The sequence below is a fragment of the Hakea prostrata genome, chromosome 3 (genome assembly GCF_041222555.1).
Source record: "Hakea prostrata isolate BN-2017 chromosome 3, UWA_Hpros_2, whole genome shotgun sequence".
Classification (NCBI taxonomy): Eukaryota; Viridiplantae; Streptophyta; class Magnoliopsida; order Proteales; family Proteaceae; genus Hakea; species Hakea prostrata.
Genome location: NC_142602.1, coordinates 66650192 through 66674831, shown reverse-complemented (window position 1 = coordinate 66674831; position 24640 = coordinate 66650192). Strand labels below are relative to the sequence as shown.

At 37.4% G+C, this 24640-nt stretch overlaps 2 long non-coding RNA genes and 1 other non-coding gene across 3 annotated transcripts; 2 read left to right on the top strand and 1 right to left on the bottom strand.

Annotated features, from left to right (window-relative positions):
• Positions 1-7277: 7277 nt before the first annotated feature.
• On the top strand, positions 7278-18961 carry LOC149022817 (uncharacterized). The gene is made up of 3 exons (XR_016172471.1): positions 7278-7522; positions 10494-10753; positions 17866-18961. It is a non-coding gene; the product is annotated as an uncharacterized LOC149022817 (long non-coding RNA).
• On the top strand, positions 7295-7400 carry LOC149022818 (U6 spliceosomal RNA). The gene has a single exon (XR_016172679.1). It is a non-coding gene; the product is annotated as a U6 spliceosomal RNA (small nuclear RNA).
• Positions 18962-20469: 1508 nt separating the features above from the next.
• LOC149022816 (uncharacterized) lies at positions 20470-23144 on the bottom strand. The gene is made up of 3 exons (XR_016172038.1): positions 23093-23144; positions 21666-21688; positions 20470-20979 (listed from the first exon to the last, which is right to left on the bottom strand). It is a non-coding gene; the product is annotated as an uncharacterized LOC149022816 (long non-coding RNA).
• Positions 23145-24640: the final 1496 nt, after the last annotated feature.

The window sequence follows — 24640 nt, the reverse complement described above, 5'->3', positions numbered from 1 at the left end:
CATGTCACTGGATTTTATAAAAATCTATTTTCTGAGGAGCAATCAAATAGCCAGGTACTTCACTCCCTTCATTGCTTTCCTACATTAAATCATGATTGGTTATTGTCACTTGGGAAAATGGTTGATGATGATGAGGTCTACAAGACGGTTAGACAGATTAGTCCATGGAAGGCACCTGGTCCTAATGGATTCCAAGCTGCCTTCTACCAAAAATCTTGGAAAGTGGTAGGGCAAGCAGTCACTAGAATGGTGAAAGATGCTTTTGAAGGAAAAATAGATGCCAAATTGATTGAAACATATCTAGCCCTCATCTCTAAAGTGGACAAACCTGAGTTAATTTCTCAATTCAGGCCAATTTCTCTGTGTAATGTGAGCATGAAAATAAATATTAAGGTTATTACTGCTAGATTAAAAGAGTATATGCCAGGCCTCATATCTCCAAATCAAGTCAGCTTCGTTCCAGGGAGACATATACAGGAAAATATCATTACTGCACAAGAAATATTTCATACTATGTGCAAGAAATCCAACAAACAACTCACTATGGCCATCAAGATTGATCTTGAGAAAGCTTATGATCGGATTAGGTGGAGCTTCATACAAGAAACCCTCACATTGGACAATCTTCTGAGTAGTTTGATTGATGTGATTATGAAGTGTATAACCACAGCACAATTGGGTGTTCTTTGGAATGGGGAAGATACAACTTTTTTCCAACCCACTAGGGGCATTCGGCAAGGAGATCCTTTGTCACCCTATATTTTTGTGATGTGCATAGAAAGGTTATCACATTGTATACAGGATGTTGTAAGTGATGGGCGATGGAAACCTATCAAAATTGGGAGGACCGGGCCATGCATTTCTCATGTAATGTTTGCAGATGATATACTTCTTTTTGCTGAAGCCACAATTGAACAAGTAGCAACAATCAATGATTGTCTCAACAATTTTTGTATGGCTTCTGGTAGTAAGGTCAGTACTTCGAAAACCAGAATTTTCTTTTCTAGAAATGTCAATCGCAATCAAGCTAGAGACATCACCCATGTCAGCAAGTTCACTGAAACAAAAGAAATTGGTAAATATCTAGGAACCCAAATTTGGAATGGACGGGTTAAGAAGGAAAATTACCACCATATTTTAGCTAACGTGAAGAGTAGACTGTCGAATTGGAAGGTTAATTCACTTTCTTTGGCTGACAGAATAACCCTTGCTAAATCAGTTATTATGGCCATTCCAGTTTACTCTATGCAGTCAGGACCCTTACCAAAAGGAATACTTCAAGATGTTGAAAAATCAGCTAGAGGTTTTTTATGGGGTGATACTCAAAACAAAAGGCGATATCATCTCATTGGGTGGGACACTATCTGCAAACCAAAAGAGATAGGTGGATTGGGCTTTAGAAATCTCGTTAAGGTGAATGAAGCTTGCTTGGGGGTTCTTAAATTATAATACTATCTGGAAATCAGTTTTGCAGGCAAAATATGGAAGTAGTAGAAGAAAAGAGAAATTCAAAGCTAGTCCGAGTGACTCTCCCATCTGGAAAGCAATTTGTACTGTAGCTCCCAAAGTGATGAGCAACAACAAAGTTGATGTTGGCGATGGAACTTCAGCTTTTTCTGGGAAGATAATTGGCTGGAGGTGGGGCAGAACCTTAAGTCAAAAGCTATATATGATATATCTAGTGGAATGAGTAAGGAAAAAAAATCATCATATGTGGATGGAAATGGAGGTTGGAGAAAGGAAAAATTCGAAAATATATTACCTTCTGACTGTTGCATTAAAATTGAAGCATGCCCACCGCCAAGTACAGGCGGAGGAAAGGATGTATGGCTATGGAATCCATCACAGAATGGATGTTTTACAATAAAATCTGCATATGAAGTGTTAGAAGATTCCAATAGTCTTGGTGTGGACATTTCTTTTGATAACAGGTATTGGGAGGCCATTCGGAAGTTAAAGGTGCCGCAAATAATCTCTTGTTTCATGTGGGTTCTAAGTCTGAATAGGCTGCTAACTAATGATAGGGAGTGGAAAATGGGACTCATGAACCACTCATTCTGTAACTTTTGTCTTCATGAAGCCGAAACTAGTCTACATGTATTTAGAGATTGCCAATATGCGAGTGGAGTATGGAAACGACAAGGACAGTTCTTCAATTGTGATCATTGTGATTGGCTTTACCTAAACATTTGTGGAAATCTATCACAACAACAGAAAGGATGGTTAGCCAATTTCGCCATCACACTATATCTACTGTGGGGTTGGAGAAATCGTAATACTCATGAAGAAGACTTCACTCGACCAGGGGGAGGGGTGGAAATGATAAAAGAATACTACTCACATGTGGAGGCAGCTTGGACCCAGGAAAATAATCCACAATCATTATCACGAAGTGTTAGAAGAAAGGCAAAGTGGAAAAGACCAACGGAAGGGTGGCTAAAATGCAATGTAGATGCTGCAGTGGGTAAAGAAGATTTCAATCAAATTGGAGGGGTTTTTCGTAGCTCAGAAGGGTGTATTTGGGAGGTTTTGTGCATAGAATCCCCAAGACAAGTGTTCTTGAAACTGAGCTCCATGCTATTTGTGTAAGCATATGCTATGCAATAGAAAGAAATATGCTACCTGTTTACATGGAGTCTGACTCTTCACAATCAATCGATTGTTTGAAACTGAGTGCTCAAAATCAAGGAAGGATGACAAGGATTATTGTGGCGATTCGAGAGTTGGTAGATTTGCATGGAAATATCATCATTACTCATACTAATAGAGAAGCAAATATGGTTGCCGATTGGATGGCGAAGAGAACACCAACATTGGAGTCTCTTACGCATTTCTTTCAAGAACCCCCTCAAGGTATAGAGGAGTTCCTTCAGGTGGATCGTTTGACCAGCTCTTTTAAATTGATTTGGGTTTTTTAACCCCGTTTATGTATCAAAAAAAAAAAGAAGAGAAAGAGTTTTAACTCTATTGGATACTATAGTGGCTACAAGGTAGGTGAGATAAAGTAGAACTGATCAAGAGATGTTTGAGTCAGGTGAAACTCAATAGTTGAGAGAAAGAGTTTTAACTCTATTGGAGACTACAATGGTTATAAGGTAGGTGAGATGAAGTAGAACTGATCAAGAGAGGTTTGAGTCAGGTGAAACTCAATAGTTGAGATAAGGTGAAACTCAAGAAGACTGGGTAAGGTTGGATTTAGTGACCTAGTGCTTCATGTTTCATTGAGTTGGTTAATATAAACGTAGATGAAAGAATCGAGCGGCGTTGTTTTTTTCTTTAATTTTTTATTTATTAAAATTTAACCGGTGATAGAATGTTATCTTAATTAACCCATAAATAGTAGGAGAAAAATAGAAATTTTATGGGACGATTCAGATTTAGTCAACAGATCTGATGGTATAAATTAGAGTCGTTCAGTTAACATATTCACACATTTAGCTACCCCCTTCCCATATATAAATGTTTGATTAAGGAAAGGAGATAAAATAAAATGTAACAAAGGCATTCGATTGATTATCTATAAAAGTTCATGTTTCTTACAATTACCAATATTCCCTTGCCCAATATATTAAAAACTCCGTTATACCATTATTTTTCTTCTTAACTCATTATAGATGTAGGTTTTTTGTGATTGTTTAACGTTCTTCATAAAAATAAGTACGTATGGTAGATTGTTTTTCAATTGTAAAAATTTACACGTTGACCTTGTTAAAATGTAAAAAAAAAAATTGTTTGCAAAACAATATCACTTAAATTATATAAAAAAAAAATAAGAAATTTATGATGAAATCTATCATGCAGGACTCATGTATGATGATTCCACCTATATGGCTCAATCTGCTATTGTCCGTTTTAAGAAAGAGAGAACCTTAGGTGGAAATCACCTTTGTTTGGATTTTTATTTGCGGCTGCCGGCTGCTGCCATATTGCCACGTATGCAAACTTCGATCCAACGGTGTGTATTAAGAATTCGGGGGTTTAAATGTAAAAAAGTTTTTCTTGTTTTATACTAAAGGAGTTTATATTTTAACAATTTACAAACCCAAACCCCATAATATCAAATGCTAACGGTTCATCGCAAAGAATTTGGAGCGATGCCATCGAAGTAGGTAAGCAAGTTGATGGTCTCTCTCAAATGCCTTCGCTTTCCGTTCCGCCACCTCCAACCCTTCTCTCTACTCTCTACGAATGATTCTTCCGACATATCGCCGCCGATGTAATAAAGAATCTGGAGCGAGCCCTAACCCGAAGTGTAAGCATCATCGGGTCTTCACGATTAGCAAATATACAGCCGAATATCTCCCAACAAAGGTAAATCAGGGATTTTCTAGCAAACAGATCATGTTAATGGCCTTCCACTTCAATCCACACAGCCACAGTTACGATATTCTAATATAAGATGTTATTGCCGTCGATTTTGCAAAATCAAGCAAGAACCCAGATCAAAATCAGCCCGAATCGTTTGATTGATTGAACTGGCAGATTTGATTACTTACAGAAGACCTTCAGGTCTTCATCGTCAAAAGCTGGGACTTGACTGAGTGGCTGCAACAAAACAGGGGATTTGGAAACAAAGCTTTCAAGTAAAATAGAAAAGGAATTGAAAATGGGTTATGAGACTTACGATTGTAGGAGATGAAGGGTTCCTTCTCTTTTTTTGTTATTTTTTCCTTGGATTCTTCAGCAGCTTCATCTTTTCTAAGATTATTAATTTTACAAACCTTCATTTTACAGGATTTCTGAGGTGAAGAACCGAACTTGAGTTTTCGATGAACAATTAGCGTTTGATATTCAGGGGTTTCAATTTGTAAATTGTTAAAATATAAAACCCTTTAGTATAAAAAAGAAAATTTTATTTACATTTAAACCCCCGCATTTTTAATACACATCGTTGGATCAAAGTCTGCATACGTGGCAATATCTAGGCCACCGGCTGCTACCAGCGGCGGCGGCCGCAAATAAAAATCCCCTTTGTTTTGTCTCTCGGGTCTCGATGTAAGAATAAGCCCATTAATTAATTTAAAGCCCACCCCCGGAAAAGAGTCCGGATTCGCGACCCGACGGGGAAGCACAGAGTGCTCCCCCACGCTTCACGACCACAAAATGCGGTGGGGCCCACTGTGAAAAACACTTTTTGGAAAAAATAAAAATAAAAAAAAACTTTTTCACCAGTAGGACCCACTGCATTTTGTGGTCAGGAATGCATGGGGGAGCACTCTGTGCTCCACTGACGGGGAGAAGATCCGGATTTGATGGAAACACAAATCTCGAGTAGGTGGTTTTGCAATCTAAGCCTAGGGACTACTGGCGATGAGAATGATAAGATAGTCCCACATGGTCCATATGAATTCGGATCATCACCCCTGATGGGGAGCACAGAGTGCTTCCCGGCAGCTTTTCCACCACAAAATTGGTGGGACCCACCTGTAAAAAATAAAAAAATAAAAAACCCTCCCATCACCCCACCCCTAGGCCCCCTTGTTTTTATGGTGGTAAAGCCGTCGGGCAGTACTTTGTGCTACCCCGACGGGGAGCTGATCCGGACTCGGTCCATATGATCCAGCTTCGAAGCTTTCTTCCGCTTGATAAGGTTGCATACGCCTTTTTACCCAAAAAAAAAAGAGCAAATTGTACTGGCACCCCAAAATGGAAGCTGTAAAGCACTGACACCCCACTTTATGTTTAAAAAACACAGACACCCCAATTCAATAAACACACTAGTCCATTCTGTTAATGAAATTATTAACCTACCGTTAATTTTCTTTTAATTCCAAAAATGCCCTTAAACTGAGGAGAAAAAAATAAAATCAAAAATCAAACCCCAGGTTCCCAATCCATCTGCTTCACTGACGGCGCCGAATATGTCGACCCTGATCCAGGCCACTCTTTGGCTCCAGTCTCGTTCCTTCCATGTCTGGATTCGTCGAACAAGCTCTAACCATCTCCTCTAACCTCTCCGATGCAGTGATGAACGGCTTCCATCCTAAATCGTTACCCATCTATGAATCTCTGGTTCATGAGTTCGCCATCTTCGACCGATGGTTCTCTTCGATTCCTGGCTATTTGTCTACTCTGCAACTTCTCATGGGTCGATTAGCCATGTTAAGAAATAGCTTGCGCATGGATACCCACAGAAAACCATCTACGATTCCCTCCATGAGAATGGGATTGATTTTGGTATTTACTTTTAGAGCATCCCTGCCACTCTGTTTTACAGGAATTTACAGAAATCAAAATATATATATCTAAGTTCCACCAATACAATTTGAAGTTCAAGAGGGATGCCAGAGAAGGGAAATTGCCTAGCTTGACAGTGATCGAGCCAAGGTACTTCAATCTCAAAGGCTTATTTGCAAACGATGATCACCCTTCACATGATGTTGCCGCTGGGTAGAAGATCGTGAAGGAGGTTTATGAGGCTTTAAGATCGAGCCCTAATGGAATGAGACCCTTTTGGTAATTAATTATGATGAGCATGGTGAGTTCTTTGATCATGTTACTACTCCATATGTGATGGGAACACAGGCTCTGCTCCTGACTGTTTCAAGTTTGATAGATTTGGGAGTTCGTGTGCCAACAATCATAGTGTCTCCTTGAATCAAGAAACACACTAGTAATTTCAGTTTGATTTTATCCTTTTCTTTTCTTATGAATGATAATTTCCTGTAGTGATAAGTGCCCCAAAAGGTCCAACTCCGAGCTCTGAGTTTGAGCATTCTTCAATACTTGCAACCATAAAGAAGATGTTCAACCTCTCCTCCAACTTCCTGACTCACACAGATGCTTGGGCTGGTACGTTTGAACAGCTAGTGGGAGAATTCACGTTGCCTAGGCCTGATTGTCCAAGTATTTCTCGCAAGATCCTTTGCGTTTTTTCTTCCATCTTTATCCATACGTGGTCCTGCCGTGGAGGACGATGATGGAAAAGATTACCAATTGTGTTTTGCGGGGGTTTTGATTTGTTGCAGAGGTGTTAACAGACGTAGCTTCCCTTAGAAAAACATAAGCAAAAGAAGATGTGCAACGAAGAAAACGGTTGAACGGTTGTTCGCAGGGTTTTTTTTGTTTTGAGTTTTTTTTTTTTTTTTTGGGTAAATGAGAAAGATTTCTTGGAGAATAAGTCAAGGGGTATAATAGTCTTTGTAATAATATAACTAACCATTCTAATGGAATTGGACCTAGTGTTTTTTAAACATAAAATGGGATGTTAGTGTTTTAAGTCCTCCATTTTGGAGTGCCTGTGCAATTTGCTAAAAAAAAAAAAGAAAAAGATAAAGTTGCATACGCCTTCTGTATTGGCTCTTCGGTGATATCCTATAAATTTGGAACGATGCAAAGAAGATTAACATGCCCCTGCGCAAGGATGCCACGGCACGAATCGAAAACTGGTGCAAATTTTTTTCGCCTTTCTTCCCAATTAATTCCCTGTACACGTTTCTCTGTTTGTTCATCTTCGGTGATTCTTAGGGTTCCTTACCGTAAACCAAGTAGGGTTTGGTGAGCTTTCTCAGAAAATCTATCGGTAATCTTCTTCCTCACTCTCTTTTCTTTTGTTCTTCGTGTTATTCGTGTATGCTGTGTTTCTATTTTGTTTCTGTTCTCTGTTCACCATTGAGGAATTCTTAAATAGGGTTTCCAACGTTAGGGTTCTGATGTAACTTTCCAGGATAAGTATCTTCATCTCACCTCTGTACTTCATTTATGTTTTTGCTTCCAGTTCTGTTTTTATATATCGATTAATCATTTATCGATTTGTGTTTGAATTGTGAAAGCTATTTAGACCCTAACATTGTGATGATATTTATCCGCAACTAAAGTGCAAGATTACTACAGGAGAGGAAAATTATGCAACTGTGAACATACAATATCTCTTTAAGAATTCCACTGAAAATAGCTCCTCCCTATAGCGCTTCGATTTGAGGGTGAGGATGCTGTGTAATCTGCCACAGCAGCACCCACAGCAGCATTTTCAGTTCGAGAAGTAATATTATGTCAGGGTTGCAGCCAATGTAGGTGCAAGTTTTTGATCAGGCGTTAAGTGCTTGTTGAAACATGGGCTTTAAACCTTGGACGGAAATTTATAACTGAAAAACCTTTGTAAATTGTAATGGAAAACCAAGAACAAATCTGAAACTTTAGGGTATGGCAATGTGAAGAATATTGCAGAAAGAAGATACTGAACCTACAGTTTTCAGTGTCCAATTATGAACTTGATTTTCCTTCAGCTCATTGACCTCTATCTGGTCAAATACAAATTGTCAAAAGGTAATAGAGAATATATTAGGCCAAAAAAATATTACTCTAGTAGCAGAACACAAAATAGGTATTACTTTTAATGGTAGGTAACAGAAGAAGTAAAATTTCCCATTTGTCATACTTCTTAACGACTTAACCATTGTCTAGGTCAATTTATTTAATTGTTTTATAATGAACAAAAATTAGTAAGTTCTCATAATAGTTAAACGAATTATCTGAAGATTAAAGAAGTTGCCATTTGTTTCCCTTTAACCTTTTCCTTACAACACACATCCAGCCAAAGCAAGCCTTAGATGAATGAAATGAAAAGAGGGGCTTTAAAACCGACCCTGAGATCCAAAACAGTGAGACAAGTGACAATGAGGGCTGAGAGATCTGTAATACTGAATCATATAAAACTGTACACGTAGACACATAGTGACAATGAGAAAGCTAAGTACAAAGCGCATCTAGTCATTGATTGCAAATTTCTACTTATAATATAGTCTATTACCTCTAACCTTATTTCTATTGGACGAGCAATTGTCAACTAGAGGCCCTAAATACCAATTTCAATATCCTAAAACAGTCTAGGTCAAATAAGACAAAAAGGTGGGATTGGGAACAGACTTTGATAGAAACCCCATAGCATATTTTAAGTTGACAAGAAACTCTGACCTTCATAGAACAAAATTAAGGGCATCTCCTAAATAGCTCTTCCATCCATGTTGATGCGATATCATTGAAGAAATTTTACCAGAGACGAGAGAGAAAGAAAGGATGAAGAAGAGAGATCGTGTGTTCTCTCATTCTCCTATAATGCTTTATTTATAATGTAAGGTACAACCCTATATTATTTAGGAAAATAAATATTGATGAGGATTACGACTAAAAATAAACATAACAAATAAATCAAGATCTTCACACTCCAGCTTTGACTTACTCACTAAGTAACTTGCTGCCCAAGTTACTTCAACAGCCTCCTCAAGTTTGAGCATATACATTACAAAGACCAAGTTTAACACATCCAGACTTGAAAGAATCCTTATACAACTTTAGTAAATAGGTCTGCCAATTGATCATGTGATCGAACTAGAGGAGTACCAATGGTGCCTTTTAATACGTCATCTCGTACAAAGTGGAGATCCACTTGCATGTGCTTTCTATTCTTCCTAAAGACGAGATTACTTGCTATATAAGTTGCTGCTTGGTTGTCACAGAATAGTTTCTTAGGCTCTTCAATTTGAAACCCAGGTTCTTGCATAAGTCCTTTAATCCATTGTAGTTCTGACACTGTATGGGCCATTGCTTTGTATTTAGCTTCTGCACTAGATAGAGCCACAGTGGTTTGTTTCTTGCTCCACCAAGTAATAAGATTTTCCCCAAAGAAAGTACAAGAATCTGCAGTAGATTTCCTATCATCTACCGAACCTGCCTAGTTAACATCTGAATATGCCTGTATTGCAAACTAGCATCAGGTTTATAAATCAACCCTTTTCCTTGGGTACCCTTTAAATAATTCAAGATTCTGCACGCGGCTCCCAATGCTTCTTATTTGATGTTTGCATATGCCTACCCACAACTCCAACTGGATATGAAATGTCCGATCATGTGACCATTAAATAAATCAACTTCCCTATAAGTTTTCGATATCTGTGGGGTTCTTCATAGTCTTCCTCATTGTCATCATCAATCTAAATTTTTCATCCATTGGGATTTCAGGTGGTTTAAATTTAAGTTTGTCAATTTCAACTAGTAAATCAAGGACATATTTCCTTTGGGAGAGGCTTACTTTTGGCTTCTCGCTGCCTCAAATTCCCAGGAAATAGGTTAGGGGGTTGTATGACAATGATTATGTGCTAAATTTTTTAATTTGGCACAGAATGCACTTTTTATGCTTCTGTGCCGAATTGAACAAATTTGGCACATAATCTATACTAAAATCTTGTATGGTTAGACATAGATGGGCACGTTCTCTGGTAAGGCATAAAATCTTTTATGGTATGTACAAAATTAGGGTACAAAATGGGCACATTTTTTTAATAAAATAATTAAAAAAGGAAATACACATCAGTTGATCTACATATATATGTCACGCATAGATATGTAAATTGAACAACCGATTGAACTTGAAGTTGTTGTCATACTTGTGTTTTCTTGTAGTGCACTGTGATTATTTTTGCAGCAGTACATATGAAAATTGAACATTACATTGAAGTATTGAACTTGAATTTGTGGTCATATCTGGTCTTATCCAGGGTTTTCAAGAACAGATTTAGGTCTAATGAATCGAAGATGAGCCCACATCATTCCACTTAAAATCAGCCTCCAAACAGCTTCTTAGGGTTCAAAGAAATGTGAATTGTGTATCAAAGAGAAAAACTAAACAAGGGGAATCTACAATCTTGTCTGGCCTTCTCAGGATGCCTAGGAAAATCAATATGTTATCTGTCACACAAGAACCTAGACAGAAGAACTGATGGACTGTTCTCTTTTATTTGTTCTTTTCTGCTTTGAGGTTGGTATTATGTCCGTCTTATTATGAATCTGGTGACTATCCCTATGGTGTTCTCTTTGGTTACATCATGATTTTCTGGATTTTAATTGATGGGTGCTTCTTCTTTCACAATCCAATTCTCGTAATTGTAGGAGTATCTTTCCGATTCTCATGAACATATTCTGCAGGTCTGTCCGAACACATGCTTCATGAACCAAAAAATTGTCGAACTGGAATCCATGTTTTTTGATTGAGTTTGGCTTCACCTATTTTTCCCGACACTTAGGTATTGTGGATGGTGACTGTTTGACTATAGCTTGGGTCCTTGTCAGTTCCAGTGAACCATGAAAGCTTGGTCTAGAATTTGAAAATCCTCTTGGATCTGTTCATTAACTTAGGAAATTAAGGGGATTCACTTAAAATTTTGAAGGGAAGGGACGTAAAAATTTCTAACCTTAAAAAGAAACATTTGGAAATATGCCTTGCATAATTATCCTGTTTACTTTGTAATTATTTCATATTTGGTTATTGAGTTTCACTTTATGGTGCATCCAAATCCCATGGGTTGCTAAATAAAGTAAACAATATATCTTAGAAAGCATCAAAATGGAATATGACTTAGAAATGTAAGTAGTTTAGACAATCATTCTGGATTATGAATACAAATGTTTCCTTTTAGGTTTGTATAGTTTCAGTTTGCTTTCCTATTATATCATTTGCAACCTTCTATCCAAAAAAATAAAAATATATCATTTGCAACCAAACACTGAATTAGTAGAGATCCATAAAAGGTGTGGGAGGGGATTCACATCCTCTGTAATTCCTTTCCCTACAATTCCCTGTAATTCCCTTTTATGATTGTGCCACGTGGCATTAGGTAATCCAACGGTCACCCAATTCACTATCTCTTCTCTCTTCCCCAAATTCGGAAAACCTTGAATCCTTTGCGATTTTTTTCGTCTTTCATTGTCTCCTCCGTGCGAAATTCTGAAAAAGACCCTCTTCACTATCTCTCTCACTATTGGTTGTCGCTCTCTCCTCCTCTTCACGAAATTTAGAAAAGCCATGAATTGCAACAAATTTCTCATCCTCTGTAAGGCTCGCGACTCTCTCCACTCTCTTTATAAAATTCAGAGATATCTCTGGAATTGCAGCAATCAATCTCACTCTGTCTTCTATGCTCACGATAGGCGATAGAAACTCACTCTCAATTTATTTGCTCACTGCGGTAAAAGCCCTGCGATTTTCACATTGCGTTGTGGAAGATTTCTACCCTTTTTGATACTTGACAGGTTTTTTACTCAACTAAATTCTTGAGCTTTAATTTCATTGAGGATTTGCTGTTTGATAATATGTTTGGAACATTGGTACTTGGTTTAAAATGGTTTAAAATCGAGAAGTAATTCTTGTTTGATAATATGTCGTTGAGGATTTGTTATTTCATAATATGTCGATGAAAAGGAATTGCAAGGAGGTAATGGGGTTCTTGGGTGGTTAACATTGAAGGGATGATGTCTTTTTGGGTCGCCTTCGATGACTGGTGGGAAATTGAGAAAAGGAGTCGCAAAGGGTGATGATGGTATAGAGGGAGAGAAGGTTGTGTTGGTTGGGAAGGGAGAAATCGCCTTCGATGACTGTTGGAAGTTGCAACTAAATCAGGTTGTTTAATATCCAGGTAAGGAGGATTCTTGTAGAAGCAAGACCGAAGGGTTAAGTGATAATTTTAGGCAACCCTTTGGGTGGATAAATATGAAATTTGGGTGGAGTCTCCCTCGGGGTTAGAAAAGACTCGATCAAAAAGTTTCGGGTCTTAAGCGCTAGATATGTTTGGGCAAAATTCTTGTCAAAAAACCTTTCATATGACCTTCTAGAAGTAAAGAAAAATAGTTGCGGGTTCTTCAAAGCGGCAACTTACACGAGTAATTTGAAAACAAGTTTGGACCTTTTTTACTGGACTAGTTATGTTAGAGATTGTAAAATTTTCCTTGCCCCAAGGACTTAAATTAAATGTAGTTGGTAGTAGTAATACTTTTTGTATTAAATTAAATGTGATTCCAAGGAGAATGTCTTTTTCTGTTGGTTATTTTTTTTGGGGTATACTTTATAGTTCAAAATTTTTATTTCGATAATTTTCTTCTCATGTTTATTGTTCAGGTGGGTTATGGATAATCTAATGGATAAAGACATAGGCCTATATGATGAAAGTAAGCCTAAGATTGGAATGCAGTTTGATTATGAAAATGAGGCATTTAATTTTTATAATGATTATGAAGGAATTTTGGGTTTTAGTGTCAGAAGAGTTTTTAAATAGAAGTAAAAAAGATAAATCAATTATAACTTTAAGGAGATTCATATGCAATAAACAAGGCAATCGGCAAAAGGACAAGCGTGCTATTGGTATAACTAATCGTCGACCAGAGATGAGAACTGACTGTCTTGCTCATATGGCAATACAAATTATGAAAAATGGGATATACTAATGCTATAGTTTTGTTGAAGATCACAATCATGAGCTTCATATACCATCTACCACACACATGATGCGGTCATAACGGAAAGTTTCAGAAGTATAGGCATATGAGATTGATTTGGGCACTAATTTTGCATAGAAAATAAAGCCATGTTACAGTATATGAGTAAACAAGCATGTGGGGTGCAAAGTTTAGGTTTTACAACAGTAGATCATTACAATTATCTCCGTAGTAAACGTCAACGTAACTTGTGTGATGGTGAAGCAGGGGGTATGTTAATATATTTTGCAAACCAAACAAGGCTCAATCCTTCTTTTACTTATAGTTTTCAGTTGGATATGGAAGAACATTTTACAAATTTATTTTTGCCTGACGCAAGAATGGTAATAGATTATGCAATATTCGGTGATGTGGTTACGTTTGATACAACATTTGGTATAAACAACGAGAGTAGACCTTTTGGTATTTTTTCTGGATTTAACCATTTTTCCGGAGGGGATTCACATCCTCTTGCTACATGGCATTAGGTAATCCAACGGTCACCCAATTCTAAACCCACCCATATATACCTCTCTCCTTCCCAAATTCAGAAAACCACGAATCCTTTGCGATTTTTTTGTCTCTCCTTGTCTCTCCTCTGCGCGAAATTCTAAAAAAGCCCCTCCTCTCATTGTTTGTACCAAATGTTGTATCAAACGTAACCACATCACCGAATATTGCATAATCTATTACCATTCTTGTGTCAGCCCAAAATAAATTTGTAATATGTTCTTCCATATCCAACTGTAAACTATAAGTAAAAGAAGGATTGAGCTTTGTTTGGATTGCAAAATATCGTAACAAACCCCATGCTTCACCATAACACAAGTTACGTTGATGTTTACTACGGAGATAATTGTAATGATCTATTCTTTGTGAAACCTAAGCTTTGCACCCGACCTCGCTTGTTTACTCATATACTTTGTAATATGACTTTATTTTCTATGCCAGAATTAGTGCTCAAATCAATCTCATATGCCTCTACGTCTGAAACTTTCCGTTGTAACCGCATCATGTGAGTGGTAAATGGTATATGAAGCTCATGATTATGATCTTCAACAAAATTATAGCATTGGTATATCCCATTTTTCATAATTTGTATTTCCATATGAGCTGGATGATCAGTTCTTGTCTGCCTTTCGACGATTAGTTATACTAGTAGCATGCTTGTCCTTTTGCTGATTGCCTTGTTTATTGCATATGAATCTCCTTGAAGTTATAATTGATTTATCTTTTTTACTTCTATTTACAAACTCCCTTCTGACACTAAAACCCAAAATTCCTCCATAATCATTATAAAAATTAAATGCCTCATTTTTTTAATCAAAACTGTATTCCAATCTTAGGCTTACTTTCATCATATAGACCTATGTCTTTATCCATTAGATTATCCATATCCCTCCTGAACAAAAACCATGAGAAGAAAATTATCGAAATAAAAAATTTGAACTATTAAGTATACCCCAAAAAATAACCTAGAGAAAAAAACATTCTCCTTGGAATCACATTTAATTTAATACAAGAAGTATTGCTACTACTAACAACATTTAATTTAAGTCCTTGGGGCAAGGAAAATTTTACAATCTCTAACATAACTAGTCCAGTAAAAACGGTCCAAACTTGTTTTCAAATTACTCGGGTAAGCTAATGCTCTGAAAAACCTACAACTATTTTTCTTTACTTCTAGAAGGTCATATGAAAGGTTTTTTGACAAGAATTTTGCCCAGCCATATCTAATAGTTAAGACCTGAAACTTTTTGATTGAGTCTTTTCTAACCCTGAGGGAGACTCCACCCAAATTTCATATTTATCCACCCAGTTGGTTGCCTGAAATTATCATTTAACCCTTTAGTCCTTCTACAAGAATCCTCCTTAACTGGATATTAAACAACCTGATTTAGTTGCAACTTCCAAAATATAATCTACACTACAGTAACCTAATCTTCAAATCTAACCATTAAATCCTGGCTTTGTCCTAACTCTACCTTTCAATTAGACCTCACACTGAATTCTTGCTTTCCCAACCTTACCAGTTCATCCTAGATCCTGAATTTTGACTCCTATTTGGTTTTCTACCAAGCTTTCCCTATCTTATATATCCTCAGCTGGGGGCCTTCCAAACAGAAAAAGATAAAAGCATAAAAACAGAAAAGTAAAAATCACATACATATGACACACTCTTATCTAACATTGATTTAAATTCACTAGAGAATTAAGGGGAGTAGATAACAGAAGTGACTCGTGTAATATATAAGAATGAAGATGAACTGAGTCAAATTGTACCATAAGTGGGAATTCTATGTAACAAGCAGCATTCTAATATAAGACATCAATCATTACTGGAAAAACTATGTTTTTTTTGGTTCTATGGAAGTTTATGGGCACTCAGGAGTCATTGAAAATATGGCTTATTTCAGAGCTTTTGGTAAGTTACACTCACACAGGTAAAAGCTTCAATGCCAAAGGAGATCGAGAAGCTGCAATACCAAGTGAATTGCTGGGGTTGAGAAGCTAAAATCACAATAGATGGATAATGTTTTCCCTTGTCCGTTGGATATCATGGTTAATATATTGTTTCTTCTCATAAAATCTATTCTTAATGGCTTTGAAGACTGGTTAGGCTTCCTACCCTTTTCCAAGTTTGATTTGTGGAGCACAAGAAACAACAAAGATTGTATCAGTTGTCAACCCATAATCAGATAAAGTCAACATCAAAAGACGAGAAATATCCAAAGAGACACAGCAAGCAAGGGCAAAGGAAATCCAGATCAAAGCAATGGATCCAGTGAAGCCCCCATTTTTCTACGACCGCCACAAGAGTTATGGTCCCCTGCTTTCAGGTGACATTAATTTCTATCAAAACCAAGAACCCCCGCCGCCATCTCCTCTTCCCCCTGTTTGCAACCAACGCAACCTTGTCTCCCTCTATACCATCATCATCCCTTCAATGTTGACCACCCAAGAACCCCATTATCTCCTCACAATTCCTTTTCATTGACATATTATCAAATAACAAATCCTCAATGAAATTAAAGATTCAAGAATTTAGTTGAGTAAAAATACCAGTCAAGTATCGAAAAGGGTAGAAATCTTCCACAACGCAATGTGAAAATCGCAGGGCTTTTACCGCAATGAGCAAATAAATTAAGAGTGAGTTTCTCTAAATTCACTCCGTGAGATTGATCGCTGCAATTCCAGAGATATCTCTAAATTTTGTGAAGAGAGTGGAGAGAGCCGTGAGCCTTACAGAGGATGAGAAATTCGTTGCAATTCAGGGCTTTTCTAAATTTCGTGAAGAGGAGGAGAGAGCGACAGCCGATAGTGAGAGAGACAGTGAAGAGGGTCTTTTTCATAATTTTGCACGAAGGAGACAGTGAGAGATGAAAAAATCACAGAGGATTCAGGGTTTTCTGAATTTGGGGAAGAGACGGGAGAGGAATATATGGGTGGGTTTAGAATTGGGTGACCGTTGGATTACCCAATGCCACGTGGCACAATGGAATTGTAGGGAAAGGAATTACAGAGGATGTGAATCCTGTGGGAGGGGACTCAGGGGAGTATTTATTGTGGTTGGTAGTAATATTTATTGTTTTTGGTAGTAAAATATTATTTTTTGAGACATTCTTTTCATGATGTGTTCTTTCTTTCTACACTTGCATCAGTGATGTTTTAACTTTGTATTCATAAATGAAAAGAAAAGAAAAGCAGGACAAGAAAGAAAGACTTGTCTAATATTAGCACTACGTTTGGCTTCATATATGGTTTCCTTCTCTTGTTATTTGTGATAGTATGACAGATAGAGGATTCCATGAAACGAAGCATGCCCTTCAGCTGAACCGGTTAGCTCAATGAGAGTATGCATGGATGCATCAACACTGGCAGGACTTTTGCCTATCATTGAGGTGGATTGGTCATTTTGCACCCCTTTGTTACTGGGAGCAGGGACCACAAAGCAGTAACTACCACTAATCTAATTTCAATAGCAAATGGAACTCCAAAATATATCTGCTATTTGCAATTATGGGTTACTTTATTTTCTAATGGGAAGAAGGATGCCAATACATAGAAGAGATTATAGAGTTTTATATGAAACCAATGAGTTAGTTCCAGCTTCTCTCTTATGAAGATATTCGATTAAAAGGTGGATACTTCCATCTGAAAAAAGAAAAGGCCCAAAGGGCCATCATCAGGAAAAAAATACATCTTCAAAGGACCTTCTGCACCTTGTTCAATAGTAAATATGCCACAACACTGGTGGTTAATGTCAGTTTGGACACAACCAAGACAGACACTATTTATGCGAAATCTGGGAAATTCTTTGCCAGAATCCTTGTGTGGGCATTCATAGCTGCTTTAGACATTATGTAGGCAGACCAGCCTTGCTTTCCCTTGAGTTCCTTTAAAAACTTGTTCAACACATCATCTACTCTTTCTTCTGTGAGGCCATCCTCATTGCTAAGCACTTCTCTGGCCCATGTTTTGGTGACATTCTGGAACAGAAGATTATTTTAAAATCAGTTAAAACAGTTTTGCACCCATATTGAATGTTATCATTTTTAACTTTTTTATTTGTGAAGAGGGTTATGGTGAGACAAAACCACTCAATAAACAGGTTTTTTGCAGGGTGTTGGTGATTTATTTTATTAGGTCATTCAGTTTGGTTCCTCTATGCGAAAGTTGAATCCACATTGCAAGTGTAAAAGCTATCCTTAGACAAAAGTTGCTGGCCTTTTGTTGATCCCTTGTTTCATAGAGCTGGAGTGCAACTTGAGGCAGTTTGAACTGGAAAGGAGAAGCACGGTTCAGATCTGGATGTTAGTGAAGAGTGAGCTTCTCAATATTTGTTCCATTTCTAAATTCCCTATCTCTTCTTTGGACGATCTTATTCAGGCTAGATGCCGGTTCTGATCTGGATGTCAGTGAAGAGTTATTCAGACTGTCCATAGTGGTAATATTGTATGTTCTTAAAGAAATTCGAGCAATTGTGCTGGAGGTGTTTCTGGTGATGAGCAGCCGAGCAGGGGCAGGATGGTTTCTCTTTTAGAAACTCTTGGATTATTATGTCAAATTTTGTAGCAGAATTCTGGGGTCTTGACAGTTGTTTTGGAGTATGCGGGTGAGCTTAAACTCTGCAAGCTGTGAATCGAGTGTGATTTAGCTGTGGTCACAATATTGGCCTCCAGAGGTATAGTCCCTTGATTTGTTACATTAAACTGGTCAGTTCATCATTCCTGCTCAATTCTTTGTCGTGAAAGTTGATTCCCTGCTTCAGAGAAACAAACCCAATTACCCAATTGCAGATTTCTTGCCAAGTTACTGGATTCTTCGACTGCTAGCTCCATGTTTCAAGGTCTAAATCTTGAGGCCCATCTCCCCAACTCAAGAAAAGATACTTTGCTCGAGATCTCACTGTGTTCGTGAAATTATTTCCCCAGTGTGAGGCTTCAACTTGAGGTGTATTAAAGGCATTTGTGGTTGAAACTTAACCTATTTTAACCCTTCTGAACATACTGATGACCTCAGATTTATGAAAAAAGCCGCATAATCTTCAGATCCCAAGTGACCTATTGTTTAGCCTTGCCTTGTAATTTTTTTTATTGATTCATTTGTTCTCAACAATGATTACTTTTTAACCATACACATAAAATAAGTAAATAAGTTTAATTTGCTTTTCCAAGGACTGCTAAAATTTCTTTACAATGTTGGTTTTGTATTCTGTACCTGTAGCTTCCCCAGAGATGACGAAACATTAGGGGGCGTTTGGTTCCGCAATTCTGTGGAATCGGGTTCAGAATCATGTTTCTAGGGAATCATGAGTCTGTGGAATTAGGTTCTGTAGAATCATATTCCTAAAAAAATCGTGTTTGGTTACCCTGATTCTGACAAGTGAATTTGTCAAAATCAGCATTTGGTTACCCTGATTCTGAAAGTGAATCTGTCAGAATTAGCATTTGGTTACCCTGATTCTGAAAGTGAATCTGTCTGAAATCCTGTTTCGTTACCTTGATTCTGAAAGTGAATCTGCTTTGTTATTTTATTTGATTAACCAAAGAGCATAACAATAATTTACAAAATTCAATACATCAACCATGAAATTATTGAAACACATTTATTGGTCAAGATTAAATATCACTAATTAAACATGAAATTATTAGAACCCAATTATAGGTTCCAACTTAACTCAGTACAGCTGTTAATGAGTTCATCCTAAGCTTTTTGAACCCATGGTTGTTAGCAAGTTTTGGTGAAAGTGATGTCACTAGGGTTTTAAGGTATTTGATCTTCTAGCATTAAAATGGTTTTTTTTCTTGGGTTTTAATTATCAATCACTTATAAATAATCTGTAATAATTCTTATTCTGTGTAAGCTTCTTGAAGGGCTTGCAAAGCTTTTCAGAGGAAGAGAAGGGAAATCAACCACATCACTCAATTTGGGACAATCACAGATGTAAGAAGCTCACACACCCATGAAGAGGTTAGCTTTATCTGGGCAGTAAACAATCTATACCAAATATTTGAATGTTCAATAGTTTCAAGTTTTCAATTTAAAATTGAACATGATTAAGAGAGCGAAGGTATCCATCTATCCAGGAGCTTTTTGAACCAATGCAGTTCTCCTTAAAATCATTGAGGAAGCAATATTTAGAAATACCTTACAATTTGTCAACATAATCCACAAACTTAAGCAAGTAATTCAATCCAATCCATCAATCTCATTAAGTTATAATAACTTAATCCATCTACTTAAGCAAGTAATTCCTTCCAACTTACACTAACAATTTATCTGATGATTGTGTGTGTGAGCACTACTAAAGGAGGGGGGGGGGGGGGGGGGAATCATTTAAGACAATGATAAGCTAGAGAGATTACCTCCTCCAACCAGACATAAGTTACACCATTCCTAAGGCACAAAGAAACAACCCAAATAATGAGAACTACCCACACACAGAGACTATACTTATAATAAAATTCTCACTCTCTCTCTTACTCCATTTGTATTGAACATAGTTGACTCCATTGAATGCAATTAGTATTAAAAAGTTATCTCAGTTAGGATGAGGGTTACTTTAAAAACTATAATAAACTAGAAAGCCTCAATTACCAGTCAAACAAAAAGTTGTGAATGGTGAGATCATTTACATTGAATTCTTCATCAATACATTTAGTACTTATCTTCCCTTCCCAGTCAATTATTGGGATATGGAAGTCTATTAAATCATGTCTGGTCCCCCACGACCCAATACAGTAGAAAAAGGAGATTAAACTTTGTAATCACTGTTGACCATTCATTTCAGATATTGCATACTTTGAGCTACATTCAATAGTATCTTTTCTGTACAATTCAAGTTTGCATGACAGTAGCTCTTTGAATCCCATGTTATACTTCAACTGGACCAGTCACACCTTCGAACCTTGAACCTTGAACCTTCGAAAGATCATCACCAATCTTGTGGTTTATCCATGACATCCACCGTACCAACCTCTTACATAGAAATGAATATAACCAAAAGGATGTTGGTGAAATCCCAGGCACCCAGATGTGCCTAAATTGAGTGTTCTGATGTACCTGAAAAAGTAGGAATGGAGAGAAAAAATGTACAAGAATGCTGTGCCTCTGCTAATGTAAAAAAAATGTACCCTTCCCATTTCATATTTTTCTAAATAAGCAGGGTGTAGGATTATGGCAGGGGCTCTTGTCTATCTCCCAGACGACACAAATGAAGGTAGGCATCAGTTCCTGAACAAAACATCACAGATCTCTGTTTTAGGATGTAAAGCATTAATAAAATACCTATAACAGCAAACTACCATGTCAAAGGCTGTGATTAGGTGGGATGCTAATCCAGATTTTGAAAAATACAGCAACTCAACTAAAATAGGTTTTGAAGCTACTTCCAAAAAAATTTGTGATTTGCCGAATACAGCAATCCACAAAATCTAGGTGAGATATAGTATCTCTAAGATGGGATTCTAACAGGAAATCTAACCCAAGTCAATATTATCCATGAGTTCAAAAGAAATCGAAACAGGATGCTGTTTTGAGAAATCAGGGTTTTTGCCCTAAACATGTAATCTCCATAAATTTTGAAGATTATTAATTGTTATTACTCAACAAGAGACTTGTGTCAACCAAAAAATATTCAAAACCTAGAAAAAAAAAGTTTTATGCATGATTAATTGTACGGTAAAGTCTTCAAGTGTTAGATGAGAAAAGAGAAGCATTCATAGTAATCTATCAATATATTAGATATTGGCTTAATTCAGTTCCAAAGGAGAGAAGTTGCAAGCAGATTAGCAGAGCCACGTTCAAACAGGACCATTCAAGGAGAAAACTGATAAAGCAAAGAAGTCATAATGGTGCTTAGTCCAGATTTTTTTTTTCAAAAGCCGAAGAAGAAGATGAAGAAGGTGGGAGGCTCGTACAGCTTGACTCCCTTCTTCCTGACCTGCAAATAAGAACACATGTTATAGGTTGATGATTAAATCTAAATGAAACATGGAATTTTCCTTGTTAAGAGTTGCTCACTAGATATGGAAGCAACTCTGGTCAAATGGGGCAGTTCCTATATTTAAAGGCTCAAAGGTCCCCTCACACAGATTTCACTTAACAGAAATTTATAACTCAAAATCCCTCACCTGTTCAGAAAAACATGGTCAATTGATCAAATGATTAAACTAGCTCATGTTAAGGCATGCATGTCTCATGCCTTCTAAAGCGTTGAAGCGGGCTATCTGAGTTTAATCAATAACTCTCAATTAATAATAACCTAAAAACAAACAAGTGTTGCATGTGTTCCATAGAAATGTAATTGTGGTTCTTCATCAAATTCTTTTAGGGCTAGATTTAAAATTATGTTATCTGAGGTAGGGTACCTATAAGCATCCTCTCCTCATGGAAAAACCAATCAAAAAGCAGCCCAATGTTCTTATTCTATACAGAACTATTTACTTTGGCAGCAGAGGATTCCATTTAATTTACCGAAATTCAGATTGATGCCAATAATGAAACTCATTCTAGAATTTGATGACCATATATCCCTGAATTCTTCAATGAAGGTTTAAGCCTTGGGTGGTTTCGAGGGTGTAGAGCTTATTTTTTTCAATTCAATGTAGCTCTTGTGGGAACACAAATAAGAGGTGATTCTTGGGGATAGCAGACATACTTGCCATGTTGACTTCATTGTAAAAACCAATGTTCAACATATCAAAAAGAAATCCTAAATTGATTTTGGTATTGAATCTTGAAATGCTTCTTTGGGTTTTGAGGGTTTCTATAAGTCTTCATACTTTTAACTGACAATTAATGATCAATGATCCTTAGAATTGTTCTATGGAAGAATTTCACAATTTCACTAACTACTCAAATAAGAGAATGAACCAATAGAGAAAGAAAGAAACACATTGTGCTTCAGCAATGATCAATGTATTCAACACTGGTATAAAAATAGGTAAGCCGGTTTTAAGAGAAAGAATAGGCATGAAAAGCCTAACAGTTAGATAAACAACAATATGTTAGAATACACAGAAATTGTAAAAATGTACATATTTGAAAGCATCACTGAACACAGAATTGTTTACAGATGAGAGACACTATTTATACTCCCATCAACAGTAGGCTAACATCAGTGTAGTATGTATAGACAAGAGGAAGAGGGAGGTAGCAGATGAAGTAGAAAACAAACATAAGCAAATGGATGTTACCATGATTCTAGGAGCAGTTTACAAGCAAGAAAGGACTAGGAGAAAAGCAATTTTTAACTATTTACAACTCACCCTGACGAAGGAAAGTATCTATATTCCTACGCTTAATCAATGATTCCATAAAATAAAAATGGTGGGTGTGACTTAACAGTGAGAGGTTGAGCTTGGTTCTAGCCTTCTAGGTGTGGGGATGGGTATCCGTCCAAACTCGAATTAGACAGTTACCAAAATATCAAAATATAAATGATAAAACTTATCACTTAACTTCACATTCCTCGACGAATGATAATCTTGTAAAGATATCATGAATAGATGTTTTGGAAAGATGCCTTAGCCTTTATTCTTCCTTACTCCTTCATTTATTGCAAAGTCCACACGTTTCCCTTCTGCTACCTGTGAAGTCCAAACGTTTTCTTGCTTTGGTATACCATTCACTGTTTCCAATGAATTGGTAATACATCCATCATCCCAATGGCGATGCGATGGTTGGAGGTATTCTCGTATCAGATGCCTATCTCCACATGGCCTCCTTTTGACCATTGATCTTGCTTGTTGCAGATTTTGAAGCGTCTTTTCGATCTGGGCACTATTGGTTGCCTTTGGCTCTCAACCGTCGCCTTATTACCTGAGGCTATTTAAAGACTTCGAGGGTACTCTTCACCTATCCTGCCATCTGCAAGTTAGATTTGCAAAAGCGACATTCAGTCCTCCTGCGTGCTTCCGTATTCCTCGTACTCCAACAATAACTCTATCAGCTTCTGAACAAGTGAGCTTTTTGCTATCACTAATCTCTTCTCCTTCCCCTTGAGTAAACTTCACAGTAGTTATACTTGGGGTTTATTTAATGGGTATTCTGAGTAATCATATCTGATAGAGAACTAGGGTTTTCCTTTGTTTCTTATGTTGTTGGATTTTTGTACTGATACAGCTCTTTCTGTGTACACAGTGGCTCCCAGAATCAATCCGAACTTTATCAGAGCGAAATCTTGTAAGAAAATCGTTCTATCGGCGGCGGTGGGGGCCAGTGAGGTGGTTTCATCTGGTGAATCCTCTAAGCGTAAGGTGACTGCTGTTGGTGAATCCTCAAGTCGGATTCCCACATTTTCTATTGATGCCACCCCTACGCCTCTTCTTCCTGAAGTGATCGCTCGTTCTTCCTAGGAAGATCTTGATCACTCCGTTGTTGATGGCGCTGCTGATGCCCTTGCTGCAGAGACCGTTCGTGTATCCCCGAAGGAGACCCTTCGGGCATCTGAGGCAACTATGTTGGCATCTGATGAAGGTGTGGTCCCAGCAGGTGCTGCTTCTATTTCCAACTCTAGTGCTTGTTTGGTATCCTCTGCCTCTCATTTGAAGCCGGAGGATTTTGCCACTAGGAAGCGTCGTCGGTTGGCAAGTGATGAAGCTCATCCTTCTCTTGATGTAGCTCATCCTTCTCATCCTTCGCCTGAATTAGTGTCAAACAAGTTTGACAAAGCTTTGGAATGGTGTACTGCTGCTCGAATGCTTTCTGAGGGCGCAGTTCTTCCAAACTTCCAAATGAGGTATTTTTGAAGTCAATGGTGATGTAAGTCTTTCTTCATTATCTTTGATTCTGAAGGTTACTCTTTTGCTCCTGTTTAACTCGGAAGTTGTTTGCAGGAGTCTTACTGGTAACTTCCACAACCAAGTGGAAGCAGCCTCTAGGCTCAGTAGGC